Raw genomic sequence first — 21,388 nt, forward strand, 5'->3', positions numbered from 1 at the left:
CAAACTGCAAGCTCGCGTTTCAAATTCCCACTTAATTTAAACGTACATTGTAAAAATTTTATAACGCTGTATGCATATACGTGCTGTGCGCAAATAGCGCTGTGAAAACCGAGAAATTTACGAGCTTGAACGTACATAGAAAATAGAAGTATTTTTTTCAGTTAACCGATTGACACGATCTTGTCTGGGTATATGGCAAAAAAATTTGAATTGAATATTGTCAACTACAGACTTATTGCCTTATGCTCCTGGAAATTTGATTTTCAACAAAATTTGACAATTGTATCAACCCTTGTCAATGCGCTCTCTGATTACAGCTTATGTCAAACAAAAAACGAAATCTGCAATGCTGTTAAAAAATAATAGATTGAAAAAAAAGTGGTATCGATCAAAAAGTAGTCACAGGGCCGTTTCCTCCTTACTGAAAAGAATTTTTTTTAAATGCCTGTTACTCCCTCGAATTTTAGTGTTTGATAAAAAAAAAATCTTCGCAAAAGATGCGCTCTCTAGCTCAGGTCTAACAGGTCACACTTTTAACCCCACTTTGTTATAGAAGTTTGAAAAGTTTAAAGAATCAGCTTCAAAGATCTATGCATAAATTTGAAAAATATTGAACAGCTTAAGAGTATTTTAACGTTCAACGAAAAGTGAAATTTTTCTATATCAAATGAGTATGAAACAAAAATTAAAAGAGCGACCTGTTAAACTTGAGCTAGAGGTCTCATCTTTCGAGAGGACTTTTTTCTGTCAAACAATAACATTTGAGGAAATAGGAGTGATAGGAAAACTTTATTTTAAATCACCCTACTATACCCAGACATGAAAAAACGTGACACCGCGGACAGTGATGATGCAAATAAAGGCGTCTATGAGAAAACCCTCAAGCTAATTGCATGGCAGCTGTAGATCTATAATAACAAGAAAAAAGAAAATGCCATGCAACGTGAAATCAGCCGTCATCTTGGATTTATGATAAAAGATATAGGATAGCGAGAGGTAAAAAAAAAAAAAAAAAGAATTCAAGGGAAGAATAAATAAAAAAAAAAGAAGGCAAAGGAAAAGGAAAATAAATGACGTCAGAAGCGACTCTGACAAGATTGATCGCCGTTCGACGTACGACGTAAACGGCGAGGCGTAAACGGGGCTGAATACTTGGATGGTAAAAAGTGGTCAGAAATGCCCCGGCGGGATATGAACACTGAAGCCGGAATCGTTGAGGTGCAATTTAACGCCCATAAGTCGACCTCGCGGTATCAAAAAAAGGCGATAGGCGATGCGTTATACATATATATATGTACATACATGTTACATCATAAAAGAAAAATCGGTGGTGAGAAGGCCTGCGAGAAAAAAAATGTCTTCTCTTTATTACCGCTCCCCTTTTATTTTCCTAAACTAGGTCTATTAAAGGTACGCGTCTGTATATCTTTTATACAGCGAGCTCTCGTCTCTCTCAAACGGCACGCGATATATAAAATAACACAGGGACGTGACGTCACGTCCGATTATAGCATACCTGCACCTCGCGTGTGCTGATGGGAGGAGGGGGGCAATTATATGTACACATATACACCCGGAAACTGAATTTATAAATAAATGAGGAATGATTGCAAAAACGCTACGCTAGTTACACGCGAGACGAGTGTTGTCCCGCCTGTATATAATACACGTCTGAATAATTAATTAATTAAATACAATACCGCAATAATTTATTCATTAATATTAAATAGGAGCAGTGTACAATACAGCTCGCCTGCAGGTTCGAATGTCTCTGCCGTTATGTATACATATAATACATACATATATATATATATATGTGTGTGTGTATGTATGTATGTATATATGTATATGCAGCGCCTGCCATGATTATGATATCGTATTATATACCCTCGTAACAATAGTGAGGAATTTTTTGAAATTGTTACGATATATATACGTATTCAGGGTACAAATTTCATCTCATTGTGGTGTACAATTAATTATTCTTGCAGGGGTATAATGTGTGTGGAACGAGTAATTCGGCAATATAGTTGAAGAAATGGGTATTATTATACACATCGTGATGGGCTGAGAAAAAATTGGGGTACTGCTGGTTGCAGCGGCCAACTTTCATCCTTTTATCGTTATCGTTATCGTTATCGTTATCGCTTTCACCTTCCTATTAATATTAATGAGTATAGAACGCCGAGTCCTGCGGCGATTTAAAAATTTAAAAAACGTAAAACAAGAAATATCGGGGCGACTAAGTCTGAATTCTACCCTCGTTTCCTTCCTTTCTCTCTCTCTCTCTCTCTCTCTCTCTTGCTTCTTCTCTTCGGATAAATTCCATAAGCCATGAATGAGTACGATCGGTTTTCAGAATATATTGGACCGAATAGTATTACACGTACGCAGCTGCAATGGTGCAGCAACTTCCGGAACAAAGTTTTCGACCTGCCGTGACAGACGCTCGTATGCATCATTGTAAAGTCTGACTCGACGTACGTACATTTTATACCTGCAATATATACGTACGGATACATGCACACGTGCAGTTGCGAGAATCAGGCAGCGGTGGGACACGGTAACGAATGAAAAATAGATAAAGAAAAGATAAAAAAAAAAGAATAGAGACGAAATGAAGAGAAAAAGAAGCAACAACAAAAAATAACCTGCACGAATGTACGCGGAGCGAAAAACGTGGAACGCGGCCGGCGGAGCAGCAGCCTCACTCTCCAAGGTATAATTTATTAACTGCTAGATAAAATTTGCCTAATACAAGAAATGCGAGAAAACCAGCAGCCAGGTTGGCCGGCTGCGGCGTTGCGCCAAACCCCCGCAAAACCCTCGACTCTTCTCACACTTTGGCCGTAGGGTACAGAGAGGGAAGAGAAGATGGATAATTAAATGGATAGGAGAGAGAGAGAGAAAGGAAGAGAAGGAGAGCATTCAACCCGAGAGTTGCTGCACCCTGCACAGAAACCTTGTACTGAAATTTGCAATGCTAACCGGATTGCGTTGAGAGAGGAATTGAAGTGTTTTTTTCTTTCATTTTATCTTTCCTTAAGCTTTTTTCAATTCGTTATTTCACTTTCACATTTGTTTTTACAACGGCACACTCAAAATAATTTTTAGTTTCATCGTGGCTTGAATATATATTACAGCCGCAGTCGATCGTCGTGACGATGTTTCAGTTCGTTTTTAGGACGTTTTTTCCCCGTTAGTCGGCAAAGGCCGACTTAAATTACTGGGTATACATTTCACTTGTTTCAATGTTTGATCAATCCCAATTGCAATCTGTTCCGATCTTCGTGACAGTTGTTGACCATCATCTTGTTATGATAAGGATCTACATTCGTCACCAATTTCATTACGCGTGACTGATTGCTAAAAATATTAGCTACGTGACGTATTTGCTTGGCTAACAAAGATATGCAAAATACTGTCAGTAGAAACGAGAGCAAACTTTGGTTGTCGATGTTTTTTTTAACTCTGTATCACGTATTCATAGTTGTTGAGTTATTTTTATCCCCTACGAAATTATCAGAACCGCAGACCCGTCTGATGCACCGAATTTTTCGATGATCCCCCACGCGTCCTTCATCGCCAGTATGAAATAGAATTTAAAAAATTTTGAAACCACTTACAGAACAAAAACATATTTTTGAAAAGATCTAAAATACGTCAATATATTCTACAATATTTTGAATTGAGGACGGTTTTGCGGCTTCGAAGTGTTTAAATAATAAACATTTGTGGTCAGCCACCTTAGTGTTCAAAATCCAAAGGCAATATTTGTAATCGAAAAGTCCATAACCATGAGAATAAGCAATTTTTTCAACATTCAATTTACGATTCAAGATTTTTAGCCACGTATTGTGGTAGATTTTTTTAAATTGAGTCATTTAGTTTCAAAGTTTACTTTCAGCAAAATCAATCATGAGAAACTTCCGTACCAAAAATAATATGATGGGATTGTGATATTCGCGTTGCGTTGCACGTGGAAAAGATTAAGTTTCTAAGGTCAAACGAGCTCCAAGGTAGGGAAATTTCTTGTGATACGCAATTCAACGATTAGAGAATTTTAATATTTCAAAAATGATTGACACCAATGCTGTTCAAATACTGTCGAATTGTAAAATTCATCGGCAAACGTATCGACAGGCAATATTTGACTATGCCCGTCACTTGTCAAATATATCTTTACGCACGTCTCGTTTCTGCACACGCCACTGCGAAGGTAGGAGTATAAAAACCGCGGTCATAGACATCAGTTCCGAATCAAACTCCGAAAACAGACATGGGGAAATTGATCATGTTCTTGGTATGTCTGGCCATCCTCTCCCTGGAACTGGGACAGCTAAACACGGATAAAATGCGTGATTCATTGCTTCAACTGTAAGTAATATCCAATTTAATTTTATCTTGACAATAAGAGGACACGCACCTAGAGTAAATGATTTTCATGAAAATTGAACTGGTAAAACAAGATCAAATTTCACCAGACCCCGTATTTTATTCTTGTTTTTTTTTTTTTTTTTTTCGACCAATGAACAGTAGTTACTGAAAAATCACGTGGCGTCGATTGAAGAAATGTTCTACCATTAGTTTCTATAACTTAGTGCTTTTTACTGTGTATTTGTGGTGAACTGTATTTTTTCAATTATATTATGCATTCCAATACAAATAAAAAAAAAACAAAAGAAAAACGATGAAACATGTTCGGTACAGCATTTTTGAACTTCAATTAATTTCTCCTCCGTTTGATAACATAAAATAATTCTTACGAAAATGGCCGTTGAGTGATATGATTTGGAATGCTTCGTCGCAAAGAGCCTTGTGAATTCTTCAAAAAGTGTGCCAAATCCGCGCATGATTTTGAATATCGGTTTTCCAACTTTTTAATAGATAGTTTTTCTCCGTTCGAACTCACGTAACTCTATTATTCCTGGTAGCTAATGCAGCAAAATATGAATAATCTAAATGATCATTTAATTCTCCGCAAATCGCAACGCTCTGTATTTCAATTGAAAAATGAAATAATGGTCCGCTGCCAAGTTTTATTGTAAACTAATTACTCGAGTGGACCCCGAGAGCTTTCAATATCAAGGAAATCGAGACTTCTTATACGTTGAAAATTATTAAGAGGGAAGTCTACCAGCTTAATGACTTTTTTTAATAATTTCGCTTTCATAGTAAAATTTATCGAATAATTTTTAATTTGTTACACATAAAAGAGCAAGTTCTAAGGTAATACGGAAATTTTTTTCGTTCTTTTTTTATGGTAAATCCCGCTGGTATGGTCGCCTGAAGTTAAAGTTACCCCTATTTAAATCTGGCTGATATTACTCCCTTAACAGTTTGATTTTTGACGTCATTTCAGTGTTGTGGACGGGTTGGTGGAAGGTGATGGATCGAATGAGTAGTCCAACGGTGAGTTAAGCCGACTTCAATCCCTAACTCTTTTTGCTCATGTTGTAATTTTGTCTTCTTACATCTGTTACGCGGGTGAAAGTCAACCGTTCTTAGTTTAACAATTTTTCTTCGCGATCGTTCGGGCACTTTGACTATTGTGAAAAGTGCTTTGTCATCACATCCTCGATGCCTAACGCTCCTGAATATTAGCCTCGTTTTGCATCACCGATTCAATTCCATGGATCGATATTATCTTTTTACATACTGACAAATTTTATAATTTCGTTTCAAGTTATTCTTATATTTTACTTTAGATTTTCGTATGCATTGCATGCGGAATATTGCAAGCTTATGTTCAAAGCATTTTTTCTTTTACAATGCCTTTTATCGCTTTGGCTATTCATCTCATCAGCACTTGATCAAAAACTGTTTAGCATCGAACAACAGTTTGTTAGGACAAACCAGATGCCCGAAAATCAGCATATTATATTTTCGAACGTGAAGGAATTGGCGTGCCCGTACAGCGTGATAAAAACTTTTTCAATTAGTGTCTGTTTGTGCTCTTAGCTATGCACGTGTACGAGAATTTTGAAATTAAACGTATGTAACGTATGCATGACAAAAATTATGGAAACTCGACAGGCGAGTTTCATGTTTGTTTGTCTAGGATGTTATCAGCACTGATAAACAGAGACGCAGGTGTGTGGATAGGCACCAGTTATTCAAACTAAAGATGGTGTGATGTTTCAGCTGGGACTTCTGGTCTCACATCAAACCCAAAGACAACCGGAAACGTCGAGGAAATGAAAACTTTCCAACGATGACATATCACCCAGGCCAGGATACCTTAGAATATAATGTGTGTTTTTGTTGAAATTTTTTGCTTACTCGCGTCATTTATTATTGATAACGAATAAATATTCACTGTCTATACACCTCAACGTCATTTCCAACCTCACCATACACGGCATCGATAACCGGTTATTACCGTCTCGCTAAAATTTTTATGCTACAAATGGTACGCAATTTTCGATTATCTTAAGCTCCGTCAGCCTATCACCGTTTTTGTGGCCACAGAAATCCATACGGCATCTCTAAAATCATCTCCATTTCCGACGATGATCTTCGTTTAAACTTGATTCTCGATTTCTTACCTGATCTCATTTTTCCTCTACGTTTAACTGCTCAATCCCTATTCGATATCCACATAATTACTTTGTAATCGAATAAGGTACATATCACAAGTGGGGAAATCTATCAAAGGCTCTTACGATTCAAGGAAGAGCTTAGTTTTTTATTCACGGTAAATTAATTTCTTCGGTCAACCACACTTTCACTCCAGAAAATGTCTCGCACACGTACGACATGTTTTAGGATTTTTCGTGCTCAATTTCTTCGCCTGCCATTACGAGAACTCAAAAGTACCAACAAGCCTAATATCAGAAAGTGCCAATTTCTTTTTCTTACGGCATCGCGACGTGGGCAGGGGGTTAAAAATTGGGTGAAAAGCCCCAAAAAAAAAAAAACACACCAAAGTCTTGTTTCGCCTCCGAAAGTTTCTCCCGTACTCGAAGGTAACCGGCGGTAAACCATTGCTCGCATATGTACTCGAGACGCTTGAAAGAAAGGGAAAAAGCCATTCCCATACCATACGTATGCATGTATAGGTAACCTCGGTTTTCCTCAGCACCACAGCGCCCCCGTCACATAGAAATGTTTCTTTTCCTATCCCAGCGGTCTGGTAACCCTCTGAAAAAGTGAAATGTTCAACTTGACTACAGGGTTGCGTCTGGGGAGGGTCTCACGGGGCCTTTTTGGGACTGGCGGCAGCTGCAGGATCGGTATGCGAGCTTTGAAAAACGTAAAGCTGATTCCACAACCCGAATGGAGAAGAACCTCGCAGTTATCAGACACCGATCGAATTCTGTGCTAATAAAAATTGAAAAACGTTCACGATTTCTGGGTTGAGAAGACCGCGTGCGTATCGTGTACCTACGGTCGAAAGTAGAACGAAGCACTACAGTTTTATAGAGCTGGTTGTGTAATTAGGGCTTCGTGTTACGGTTCCGAGCCGTTTTAAACGGGGAAAAAACCCTTTATAAACATTAAGTAACACGCTAAGGGTAAACATTCGTTTATTGTGTTTTCGTCCTGAACGACGAGACTCGAGTTACTAACGCGAGCTGCAAACGCACGCGAGGCGGTCGGTTTCTCTCTATGAGGAACGACGCATTTTTTCTTAGCATACCTTGTATTCTCACCCCCGTGCACCTCGATTATCGCAAGGCAGCTAATCGTCGTCAATACAGTCACAGCACATGTAAACGCGTCATCTTTCACAATATAATCCAAAGCAATGATGCAAAAGAGTTAAAAATATAACGAGAATTTTCGCCCACGAGGAAAACGTGATTATATTATTCTTCAAATACCATTCACCTCCAGCTGTTGTATTTTCGTTGCGTATAAAATACACCCGCATGCCCTAGCCTCGGGGATGTTTGTAACGCGCTCGGATGAAACAAGTATAATTTTCAAGAGAGGCAGATCATCGCCGAGGGGGGAATTATATTTTTTTAGTTACCGTGCATATCCTTGCTTCCTTCCCTTTTTTTTTTATTTTTCTTTTTGTTTTTATCATTTATTTATTTAAACACAACCATATATACGTATATATATATATATATATGTGGATGTGCGGTAGGAGAAGGATTTATTTTTTCGTAATATTTGAAAGTTTGATTTGGAAGGAAGCCAGGGCGTAACCCAAGTCACGTGAAGCATACACGTCGGGAATACGTCTCCATTCGTTGTCAGAGCTCTATTACCAACGATACGCCGAGTCGGTTATACCGCGTATTTGATATCGCTTTGAAATCCCGCCACGTCTTGTTTTTCCCGCACCCCCATACCCAGCATTCCTTGGCCGGCCTTCTTTCCGCCGACTCGTCGAGGCTCTGCAGAGATCGCGCGCGGGATTCCAGCCCCGATAAAAGAGAATTTTATACTACACCTATTGTATAAATACATACAGGATAGAAAGCGGCATATTTTCTTTTTCCCTTTCTCAAGCTGCGTCCGAGCTACGATCAAATGAAAATATTATACAGGTAAATCTCGCGATCCTATTCGGCGAGTTGGTACAACGATAATTGACTTTACCCTCAGATTTTGCGTATAAAATAACTCGCTTATCAATTTTTTTTTTGTGTCTTTTTTCAAAACAATTCAGCACGAGAGTGATCCTTTCAGTCTCTCTTGCTCCGCACGTTCAATATTCTTCCTCAAACGGTCAATCAATGCCCACGGGATGTGTTTCGATAGGCATGTGATGAATTGTTTTATTCCTCCCCACCGAATCCTTTGACCCGCAGTCGCGAGGCGTTAGCTGCAACGTTTTATCGAGAGAGGTATAAGAAGAAAAAGAAAAGGTAAATGAGTAAATAAGTAAAACGAAACGAAGAGTCGTAAATATACCGTGACGTGAAGGAAATATGTAGGCATGTAAGTTGCGGATGTTTGCGTATAGCCACAGGGACGCAAGGGGGTATAAACATGGAATCGTTCAGTGGTCTTTTGCAGTTGGTCAAATATCCTGTAGGCCGTGTATACATACGTCAGTTTCCCGCGTGGGAGTGTCGAGGGTGGAAATAGCAGTCGAGGCAGTCGAGGACTCGAGTCACTGGCGTTGGTCGATACCACACGGGTCAGCGGCATGCTTCACTGACAACGCCAATGGGGCGGTTTGCGAAATACTCGTCCGTATAACAATCCGGCTCTACAAGGTGCTCCGAAAAAGGAAAAGGGAAAAGGGAAAAGGGAAAGGGTATAGGATCGAGGAACAAGAAAAGAAGAAAGACGAAGTCGAGAATGAAAACGAACAAGGAGAAGAGGAGAGCGAAGGATGTGGACCAGACGCGAAGACGGCTGGCCACCCAGGGATGTTTTCCACTTTGCTTTTTTCACATCGAGCAGCGATACCGCAAACCACTATAATATATACCTATATGTATAATATATACACGCCAGATGAGAAGGGGAAATTGATATTGAACCTTTTGTACCTCCACCTACCTCCCTTCCTTTCGTTCCGCGTTTGTCGGCCAACGACAACTTAAGCTGACTCGAATTTTCCTTATACCTCCCAAAAAAAAACAAGGAAAAAATAAAAATTCAGGCACCAACGTCGAAATAACGCTCACCCTGTACCCACTGCTATAAGCTTCATATATATGTATATTAGGTTGTTTCAGACAAAAATAATTTGCGATTTTCCGCCGTGGCACCCCCTAAAAATTTTATTCAGGTCAAACGAAGGCTTTTGTAAAAAGATGATTCTCGAATATCTTTATAATTCACGTTTGTTTTCCCCACCGTGTGGAACCAGAATTAAGATCAATGCCTGTATCCTTGCGGGGCAACAATCGTTACTCCACGTTATTCCTACCTTACGTGCTTCGTATGTTCGTCCGAGTGTGTATCAAGTCGACGCGACTGTTTAGTCCGATTATCATAGCTAATTGGTACGGCAGGGACCGCGCGAGCGAGTTAAAAGTTAAAGTTGTAACAAAACGATAGGTCGGTAGGTACCTACAATAACGCGTAAGGGTTCGTAACTCCGTACATGGGCATCAGTTCGAAATCTAAGCACTGTGTTGGATAATACGTAACGCGCGTAAGGGTGGACGAGTAGGTAGAACGAGAATAATAACTCTGCACCTAGTCTGCGGTATAATGGTACTCGAGTAGGTGATATAACCCGTCGAGAAAATACAGAAGCGGGATGCAGGGTGGAAGGGTTCGCACACTGCACATACCGTATAGCGTATAACGTATATAGACACAAGAACGAGTGCGCGCGCGGTGTTAAAACGAGCGCCAGAGTAAATTACCATTCATTTGTAGCGAGGAAATATTACTCAGGCGATGAAACACCCGCCGAGTTGGACGATGGGAGAGGCGGCGAGGGAAACTCGTGGAAACTCGAGGTCGCCTCGGTGACGAGGGATGTAACCTTTACACCTGCGTTCGTTGCGTTCATTGCGTTCATTGCGTTCAACCAGAGTAATAACAGACGCTCGGTCAATTCGAAAAATATTACCTAGACGAGTGGGGTGCGGGGAGGGCAAAGGGCCCGTGAAACGGGTACTGCTATATACAGGGGGTGCGGAAATGAAATTGGTTTAAATTTCAGTTTCATTTTAGTACATGGTATATAATATACATGTATACTGGCGAGAAGGCTCTAGATCTTTTCCTGTAAGGAGCTGAGCTGAGTACGGGCAGGGTGAATCCCCCCCCCCCCTCTCCTACCACCACCTCCACCTTTTCGTCCCTTTTGCAGCGCAGTCACTTCAATCTCTAGGTTTACCAAGGCACGACCCAGGGTGAGATTACCCAACGAGAAACTTTAAATCGTCGTGGAAACTCTCGAGGCTGCGGCTTTAGGACCAAGGAAAATATTATTCTCCGATGTATATGTATATATATATATGTATATGTATGTACGTCGGTGTACGAATACATGCGACATGTACATGTACATGAACGTGTGTATATTTTGCGTGTGTAGCGAGAAATCGAATTAACGCCGAGATCACGACGCAGCCGCGTGGTATACGTATACATATAGGTATAAATATACCTACACGTATGCGTAGAACGAAGATTGCAAAGCCAATTTATACAGTGGATGTGGATTTCATTCGGGAAAATCAGGTTAGGCGTATACCTTAATCGTTTTATAACGATATCACGATGTATACGTAGACGTTAGACGCGTGTTTAACCGTCGGAAAATACAACTGACATGTATAATTCGAAGTAACGTATTCTTAGTTTTCTATTAATATTATATAATAAGAGCGGAGAAAAGAAGTGACCGACTTTGGTTGTCGGAAAAATAAATAAATAAATAAATAAAAAAAAAAACGAAACAAAAAACTAATGATGTTCGACCCGAGGTGGTTTTCTTTTTCCTCGTACTTTTGGTCAACTTTTATTTTCTTTCTTCTTCTTCTTCTTCTCGTCCAACTCTTGAAACAGTACGCCTACAATCTTTAAAATGTATCTACATAATACATCTTAGCGGTAATCTCTCTGGAAGTTTTGAAGCCAGATATAACTTAAGAATTACTTCGCCTGTACTCGGGAGCTTAACTTTCCAGTCAATGTGTAAAGGACAGGCCAAAAACTTTTTCAAACTCATAAATTGTCGATGACAAATATAATGTACAGATACATGTATGCGTTATATAACGCACACATACATGTAACACAGATACTCCCCCATTGTTGTATTCTCACGTCTGTTGTCATCGTGATTCATCGTTTCACCGTTCACTCGACACCGATATTCGTTAAATAAACGATTCGAATATTAATCGACCGATAATTCACGGTACTCATAGTTTTAAAAACACTGGTCAACAAATCCGTAAATAAAACACGATTAGGAAAATCTAACGATTATTCATCGATAGGTTAAATCTCTATACAGGGAATAAAAGCAAGAGATACGTATACCAAGAATGAAGAAGGGAAAGATCTGTTTCTCTTTTATACGATTTTTTCATTCGTCCCTCTCGGAATTCCTTCTACTGACTATGTGCAATCCGGTATAGAAGGATTAAGCCTTTAAACGAACAACCGAGCGAATCGGATTTTCCCTTCTCGCGTTTCCCTCTTTTTACGCGGCTCGTCAACCGAAGCGAAACGGGGATTCTCCCCGTATTTGCGAACTGTCAAAAGCTCCCGCGATGCCAGTTCATTGTCTATAGACGTTAGGATTGAACAACTTCTGCCTCGCAATTGGAACGATGATGAGCAATGGACCGATCTGGACTTTCCTTCCCTCCTCGCCTCAACCAATATTGAACTTTTGAAACATTGATGCCTCGGAGCGTACAGAGAAATAGAAAGTGAATCAAGATCAAGTGGCGGAAGAAGAATAAAAAAAGAACAACAGCAGCCACAACAACAACAACAACGATACAAACTGAGATAGAGAAAATTAATGAAAAATGTATAAGCTACGCGCTCTCTGTAACAAAGTTAGATGATAGGCGGGTTTTTCTTCGCGATCGATAACCAGCTGCAGTGACATATTTCAAGCCCAGAAGGGAGGATCGTTACCTACGAACGTAAACACCGGTGTTGAAATGCACACGCGTCGAAAAGTTAGGGAGAGGAACGTGTAACGCGGCGTGTGTTATAGCTGGTGTAACTCGTGAAACGCGTAACGTGATAAAGGGTCCCCCAGATTATATTCTATGCATAGAAACTAGAGGGCTCTCCAAAATTTCATGGCACGAGCTGTAATATTTACAAGAGCCACTAATCTTCAGCATTAGAGTTTCACAGTGACACACACACGAAAAGCGAGGAGGGTAATCCCCCCGCCACGCATGACTTCCGGTTTAATTCTGGTTATCCGGCGTTCGTGGAAGGAGAGGGACGAAAGGCCAGACTTTATTTTCTAATTTATTCATTTATACGCACACGCGTGATACTAAATCACTCGAACATCGGGACTGGCGGAAATAATTCACGCTGGTGCAAAAATTAACCAGTTCCATACTCGAAAACAGTTTCACCGGTAGGTGAAAAGGTCAGAGGCACGCGGAATGATCAGATTTAAAAACTCACCCTCCGATTCGCTGAACAGCTGGTTTTACCGCTGATGAAAAGAGTCGCGTGCCCGCGAAATAATCGAGCTCGCAAATCTCAAGTTGGTAAGTAGGTGTGATGTTTGCACAGTCCTGGATTCCCGGAGTTGTCTAATGAAAATCCAACATACGCGTACGCGGAATGTGAAACAGGCCGACGAGAACTGCAGCAACTGAATACTGGGTTAGAGCGACGAGCGGAGCGCTGGGACATCCGGAAACTGAAAATGAGAAAATGCGAGTGGTAAAAATATTGTTAAATTCCTTCGTCGAGATGATTTTTAGGGGTGAGAGAAGGAGAGGGGAGGACATTTTTTGGCAGCGTTCCAAGCAAAGGGCCGATTAAGTGTACGGTAAAAGGGGTCAGAGGCTGAAGTGGAGGGCGCCTGCGGAGTTCGTTCTGCTCGTGCCTCGCAGAGAACAAGAGGAAGAAGAAGAAGACGAACAAGAGTTGGGAACAGGATCTTTGGCGGGGTGGAAAAAAAAAAAAAATAGAATCTACAGAAAATAAAAAGTTGCCACGGCAACGAGTAAACTTATAAATCTCTGGGAAACAAATACCGGGTCAGCCGGACAAAGTGCATCCCCCATACGGAGAAAGCGTAGTCGTCGTCTCTTAACTTCGGTACGTACCCTACAGGCAGTCTCGTATAGTTTGGGAAAAATCTTTTCCCTGTATAATATATCTTACATCTGTATATTTCCAGAGCACCGGGGAAAAATACAGACGGTATTTGGGGTAGGTCGAATAAAAACGAAGGGCGAGGGTGAAGGTAAAGGTCTCTCCGCTCCTCTGATTCCTACCCCTAAATTCTGCACGGATAAAGAGCGTATTTAAACGACGACGAGAATCCGCGGTTGGAAAATCGTGAGATTAACAAACTGGCGCGAGGCGTACGCATCTACAATACGTACATACATGTAAGTATAAAGCCGATGGCTTAGATTCACTCGGGTTTGAAATACCTGATGGTGAGGATAATTAAGACGTGGGAGAGAAATTCGAGAGATTGATAAAAAATTTAGAAACAAAACAAAAAGAAAAAAACACTTTCAATTACCGGAGATTAATAATCAACCGAGAATTTTCCCCCCTTTCTCTCTCTCTCTCTCTCTCTCTCTCTCTCTCTCTCTCTCTTTCTCTCTCTTTCTCTCTCTCTCTCTCTACGTGCCTGCAGCGATCACCGTGGACGATAACGATTTAATTATGCATATATATCTACAGCTGTTCCACGCGCGGCGATGAAAGCGACTGAAAAATTATTGCGATAGCAAGGGACGAGTAGAGACACAGTTGTGAATTTAAACTCGACCTAAGGGTGGAAACGGTCGAGGAAAAGCTAATTCGGACGTCCGCATAAATTATATATAGTAGCTAGGTGAAATAATAGAGCGTGCGAAATGATGGCCTATCGGCATACCGCCTGCACTCTCGGTTCCGTTAATTTTTTTACTTTCTCAGCGAACGAAAATGTGGCGAAAAAAATCGCTTCCCTTCACCTTCATTCCCAAGAACCCTTGGTAATCGTCGCCAATGTAATCGTCGAAGGAACAATTACGAGAAGCCGAGTGCATCCCGCGTTTGTTTCGCACGTCGTGAGTACGGTTACAGCTCGGTAAGCGAGGAGCACCGATTCGAAGAATAAAGTGTCAAGCGGTCTGGAAGAGGCTTCATGGAGAGTGGTGAAGTGGGAAAGTGAAAAGAGGAAGGGGGAAAGGGAAAAATGGAGAAAGGGTCGTGGCGTCGGGACGAGCCGTTGTAATATCGTGCAAAAAAAAGGCGGTAAAATTCCAAAGCACCCTTTTTAGTTTTACGGTCTCGGGGCGAAGGGGGTGGGGGGCAAGGGGGTCGAACAATAGGGCGACCCCGCATATGAAATACACGCAGTTTACACAGGGGAAAAACCAACCCCCGGCACACAGCCAGCTCGCGCCTTTTCTCCGATATGCACATACGAGATTGGCCCGAGGAGAGACGGGGAGAGAGAGAGAGAGAGAGAGAGAGAGAGAGAGAGAGAGAGAGAGAGAGAGTATCCCCTGCACCTACACCTTATACACCTGCGTGTACCGTCAAGTTTACGAACACAAGCGTAGACCGAGGCCTGGTTTTGAAGGGACGTGAAGAGAGTTCGCAAATCTTGTTTAAAAGCAGTGAATTGTCACCTGGCGTTGTCGAAATAAAGGAGAAAAAAAAGGGGACTAAGAGAAAAAGAGTGTTAGAGACGAGAAAAAAAGGGTCAGAATATTTTCGCACGTTTACGGGATAATCACTTCTGTAACGTTGAATCCTTTAGTTGCTTTTATACTTGATATTTCGAACACATTAAGTAGCCGAAGATGAGGAAAACCACGGAAATTGAAGTTTTATTCACACACGGATGTGTTTATAATATATAATATGTAGGTATGCTAGGGTGTCCGTGATTTTAGTCATTTTGGAATTTTTCCAATTACACGTAAAAATATGTTGATATTATAGAAAAAAAAAACTCCCTGTAAATTAAAAAATTTTCGGATAAAATTAAAACGTGCCGTTGGGCGATTGAGATTTTAATGTAAAAATATATCGAGATTTTCCATGATTTTTTACTATTTTCTTTTTCACTTCCTGAACGGAAATGGACTGTAAAATCAATTTCATGCTTGGGAACAATGTTTGTACTTCCAACTAAACGTAGGAACAAAAAAACTTTGGGATGAGCGAACGTATTCCGTGTGTTATAGTTTTATAAAAATTTATGAAAATTATAATATTATAAAATATAAGAGAGTTTTGAGATTGGATGTATTTATCCGAAAATTTTTTATACTTACAGGGGATTTTTTTTATCCTTGCTATGAACATATTTGGGGGGGGGGTATTCGAAAAAGTTTCAAAATGCCCGAAATAACGGACACCTCAATATATGTATACATATATCCGGAGAGAGCGACGTTGTTCCGAGCGCTGTTTGTAGGAAGCATACGTGCGCGTACAGATTTTAGCTCGTTCTAATTTTGCGCGTACGGAGATAGGGAAACAGGTGGGGGTAGGGGATGTAAAGGGGTGTTCATTGCGAACTTTGTCACGCCCAGGACGCCGCGTTTAATTCTCTTCCGCTGAAAATAATACTGGCGCATACCCTCGACACGCGAGGAAATCACAAAGACGATTACCGAGCCCCTGCAGGGGTTATTTCACGTGTAGGAATGCCCGCGAAACGAACCGAAGAGAAGAGAAGAGCGGAGAAGAGAAGAGACGAGAGCAGAAGAGGGAATATCCACCACCCTGCAGGGACGAAGCGGCGCGGCTCGATGCCCCGGTATTGTCGTCCTTGCTAGTATTAGCTTGTCCTAGGAGACAGTTAACAAAAGGATTCGAAACAAAAACGACGAGTCGTCTCTTTTGTTTTCCGCAAGTCCCGCCCTGTCGCGCCACCGGCTGTCAGGACTTATTAACTAAATTTGAAGACTAACGAATGGAATATTTGCTTTCTTTTTTTCTTAGGAAAGATCCTTTACTGAGATTTCCATTTTATTTATTTCCTTACAGCTTCGATTCTTCTCTTTCGTCGACGGTACAAATTTTCGTTGAATATTCAATCCTTCTTAAATTAGTACAGATATTTTGTAAGGGTGAAAGTAGAAAAAGAAAGTAGAAAATTTGAAGGATTCATCAAGTCAATCAGAGAGAGGGAAAAGGGAAACCCTGACCATCAAGCAATACGAAGGGTCATTGCCATTTCTACGCACCGTTCAACGCCATTGTGCAGCGGAAGTAGCTATTTTTCTATTTGACAGGCTCGTCGAGCTCTCAGCGCTAAGACTCCCTGTGTAATGAATCGGCAACCGCGATGATGAGCAGAGGCAACTTGTCTTATCAATCGACGTCCCTAATTAGTCGGACCCTTACATTCCCCACCCATAAAAATGAAAAATTCAACGAGTACCAGACTACGATGACATTTGCGAGAAATAGGTTATGACTTAAATCGGTCGGTAAGTTTTTTTTTTCCTTCTTCTTTTCGTGTTGTTTCAATGCAGACGCGATTAGTACAACCATCGCGGTTCATTAAGTCCTCCTGCTCTGTTTAAGCAGTCCAAAAACCATAAGTGAGGGCAATTTGTTTAATATTCAGGTTGACCCCAAAAGGTCGGAGGCGAGCGTTACGAGGCTGTAATTATCACTCGGACAAGCTGACCGCCCGGGTCGATCGGTCCGGTACGTTTCCGGTAACTAATATTCAGTCAATCTCCGGGATTGATTACAGTCAGTAATAGGCAGGCGGACAGACAGTTTCCTCTGGTAAAAGAGCAGCGAGCCAAGTGGCGGATGAGTGAAAAGCCTGCAGCTCGCGATGCTGATGAAATTGACGATGGTGTCCGAGTTGTCAGAGACACTTCAGCGTGTTCGATGCCAGCTGGTAAGTCGAACTCGTCGCCAGTCAGCAAGTTCGCGTGACTCTCCGTTCATCGCGGTGCTCTTTTTTCCCATAAATAGTATCCAAGGTGAGTTGTTATGCAGTTTTCGACCAAATGGATTGAAAAGTTACACGAGGTATAGATTTTCGCTTTGACGCTACTTCAACTGGGTCATGTTTACCCCCCACGACGGTCGCCTATATGTATGTAAATACCTTATACAGCTATCCAAATATATGCATAGGTGGAAAGCAGGCAATGGTTAGTAGACCGACTGCGGTGGTGAAATTTTCCCGTTTATAACATCTTGTTATGGCTGGTGTTCAGGGTCCGTTGAGTTTTAATGCCACGTCTCTGACAACCGTGTTATTACAAGGTGGTCAAATATTTTCCCAACCCTTTAAGTACAGCCGTTTCAATCGCGACTCCGCTGCGACAACGTCGAAAACCCTGACGGACTACACGAGTCGTTTCAACGTCGTGGAAAATCTCGGTCAACAGTCTACCCGAGCCTCCCCCACTCGAATTCGTGCCTATATTCCATCTATTCGAGCTATACTGGATCCGAACCGTTGAAAGAGCGCGATATATTTCAATTTATTCACATACCGGCGGAATATATCAGTGGCAGTTGGGTCTGCATGGATTTGTTCACTTTGCTTTCCACGATGTCAATTAAAAGTCTTGCAATGCAACAACGTAATACGTACCGCGCTTATTTCACTTCTGATCGAACCGCGACTTCACCGCTCGCTTCTCCATTATAACTTTCAGCTGAAATACGCTAACGCGTCAGACCCCGAAGTTCACCTGCGAGTAGATACCTGCGACAGGTGAATGTATGTGAATGTTTTATGCCACTCGTTGACAGACACGCAGAGCTCGACGCACACCCTGCCCGAAGGGGTGAACCAAGGGCCAAGCGGCGATACTAATTGCAACTTTTAATTAAACCACTAATTGGATGACGTACCAATGCCTCCTCACGGCCGTAATTCCCTCGTAACGAATTACAGATTACAATATTTGTTCCCCGCGCGTGGGTGATCAACATCGCTTGTACCGTTCATCTTCACGCTGTAAAGTTTTTCGCATAAAACGGCCATGAACGACCACCGGCACCGGCTTACGCCGTACGGGAATTTTCTGGGCCAGATGCGGGACGCGCTGTCCGGCCGGCATGATGCGATCGCCACTTCGTACATTTGTCGTTGATTCTAATCGACGCTTTTCCGCCAATGGTTCCCCGTCGCGTCCTTCCGCTGCACACGGTTTCGTTTCCGTTTATCGTTTGTCATTCCGCGGTCGGTCAGCGATCGCTGTGCAAATCGAGCCAAGGTACGTTCGTTGCCGAGGCTCGTAAAAAAACAACGATAACGCAACGAGGCTGTTCGAAAAATCAAATTGCCTCGAACGATTACTCGGTGAATTTAGCAATTTATTTCAACCTTTGACACTTGATTTTGAAAATGATTTTGTTGATATGTACGGAGAAAATAATCGAACTCTTAGTCACGTGCTGCATGATGAATCGGCAATCACGTTTTCATTATTCTTTGCGGTACGATGTTGAGCTGACATTTTTGCAATCTAATATCAACCGTGTTGAATAAAGATTGAGAGAAGAATGTTTACCATATATCTTTATCTGGTGAGTGTATCTTGAATAACGGAACAAGAAATTGAACGGAAACCTAATCGTAAGAAAGCTGCGGGGTCGGTCGAAAAAAAAAATTTGTCGCAGCGAAACCTGCAGAACGTAAAAAGAGAAAGAAAAACCTGCCTTTTTTTTATACCGTCGCGTGACACACGAAATCCCCAACTTCAAGATTGATCGAAATCAGTGTAAATCCCGGAGTGTTTCACAGCTTATTATTCACACCGTAGTCGTCCACAATCAGACCGAAGAATGAAAGAAAGAAAATATATTAGTTACAGTCAAATTTTGCCGGGCGAATTAGGTCCCCCAACTTTACCACCGGCATGGCGGATTACTCAGTGACTGTAAAAAGCGATAAACAGTCTACCGGTAAAGACTGATGATACGCAAATAAGAAACGTTGACATTTTATTCTCACTCTACGATATGCACAGTGCCTTATAAAGACTCAAAAATTGATTAGCGTTACGAGGACGGTGGAGTGAAACATTAGGTAATACAAGTCATTCCCGGAAATGCCGGGCGAGCAATTCTTATTTACGGTACCAGTGGCAAAAGTTATAGGGGAAAAGTTTCTAAGCCTTCGAATTAAAATGCGTTTATGTTACACATATATTTGTTCGATTACAGCGACGATTGATTACACGTATCCGTATCGTTAACGATTAAATTATTGCGAATATTGTCCCCCGAAGTCGACGATCCTGACGGTGGATAAAACGAGCCATTTGATTTCCGCGATGACACCGAAATTCAATTGAATTTCGCGTATGTCTAATGATCACCGAAAGGAGCGATCAGCATTCAATTAAACACGCAATAATATTGCTCGTCTCGAATTGAAGCTCCGCCTATTGGCTCGTAACGGTGTCAATTCCCACGGAAACGTGACTCGCAACAACGGCAAGAGAACTGCAGAGGATCGCCGTGTCGTAACACCAAAAACTCGAGGGTGGAATTGGGGAAGTAAAAGTTTTCAAGCCTTAAGGAAACCGCGGAAAATCCCCTCCGATCCACATAAGCACGATCAGCTGCGCGGTACGGATCTCCGATTTGTATTCTCGTCAGTGTTAGGATTTAGCAAAGTTATACTTGCGGTACCGGTCGCTTTGCATTTCCTTCACTGCCTCCGGAATCAGGAACAGCTTATAACGACATACGCATACTTGGGAAAAAGAAACCGTTCGCTCAATTCCTGACAAACAACTTTCGACTCGTAAAACAAGGAAGTAAGACGTGACGAATGCCACGCGGGGTAAACGGATATTTTTCACCGTGCGTGGTTCTGCAACTGTATCGGTTTGCTCCGTCTTTAATGATACGGATAACGGACAAAAGAGTAAGGAAACGCTAAAATAATTTTGGGCGGGTTACAGCTTGGACGGTCTAAAATCATACCTGTTATTAGGAGTTTTTTTTTTTTATAAAAAAAAATGACAGCACTTGGAAATATTTGAGTTTGAGGGCCTTATTATTCAGAGTTTGAAGAATATTATAGAATTTTTTTATTGAAATTAATAACAAAATGGCAGCATGGCGGATGTAAGTAACGAACGACTCCGAACTCAAAGTCTTTTGCGGTAGCGCATCTGACATCACTGTCCATCTTGTGACAGATGGAAAAATTTTTTTGAGTCAAGAACACCTTTTTGCATTAGAGTTCATAGTCTAAATGATAAAAAAAAAACAAAGAATTTCAAATACATACGATTATGAACAGAAAAATGTTGGGATTGAAATTTGGGTTTTAAAGATTGTGTCAAAATTTCAAGGCGATTGGATAAAAATTAACCGAGGAATCTGCGCTACCGGATTAGAAACGTGGTCGTTCGCTACTTATATGCGCTATACCGCCATTGCGTTATTAATTTCAATGAAAAAGTTCTAAGACGTTCTTCAAACTATGAATAATAAAGCCCTCAAACTTCAATTGCTCAAAGCATTTTCATTTACTTGAAAAAAAAAAATAAATTCTCCTAAAAACAGGTATGATTTTAGACCTTCCAAACCGTACCCTCCCTTAACACGTGGAATATATTTGACAAATATTGAAGCGATGAAAGAAATGCGAACGGAAGTGAAAGTGACGCGTCCGCAACTCCGTCCGTGGCCCGAAACTCTGCACTGCAGAAAAGCTTTCGTTCGTAAAAAGGTATCTCTCTTGCCGAAGTATGAAGACGGCGTGTAACACGTTACACGCGTGTTATAAACGGAGCATCATCAATCGTCGCGGTCTCTGCGGTTCCGCAGGCGTTCGGGAGAGTCG

General features: G+C 41.4%; 1 protein-coding gene and 1 long non-coding RNA gene across 4 annotated transcripts in view; one reads left to right on the plus strand and one right to left on the minus strand.

Moving 5' to 3' along the window:
• LOC124306730 (kin of IRRE-like protein 1) overlaps nt 1-21,388 on the minus strand; it is a 139,316-nt gene that overhangs the window by 98,096 nt on the left and 19,832 nt on the right. For all 3 annotated transcript variants that reach the window (XM_046767680.1, XM_046767681.1, XM_046767678.1), the window contains exon 2: nt 13,042-13,282. The gene's annotated coding sequence lies outside the window, so the exon portion shown is untranslated. The remainder of the gene's footprint in view (nt 1-13,041; nt 13,283-21,388) is intronic.
• LOC124306741 (uncharacterized) lies at nt 4,236-6,325 on the plus strand. The gene is made up of 3 exons (XR_006908670.1): nt 4,236-4,377; nt 5,363-5,412; nt 6,145-6,325. It is a non-coding gene; the product is annotated as an uncharacterized LOC124306741 (long non-coding RNA).

This window comes from Neodiprion virginianus, chromosome 6 (assembly GCF_021901495.1).
Source record: "Neodiprion virginianus isolate iyNeoVirg1 chromosome 6, iyNeoVirg1.1, whole genome shotgun sequence".
Lineage (NCBI taxonomy): Eukaryota > Metazoa > Arthropoda > Insecta > Hymenoptera > Diprionidae > Neodiprion > Neodiprion virginianus.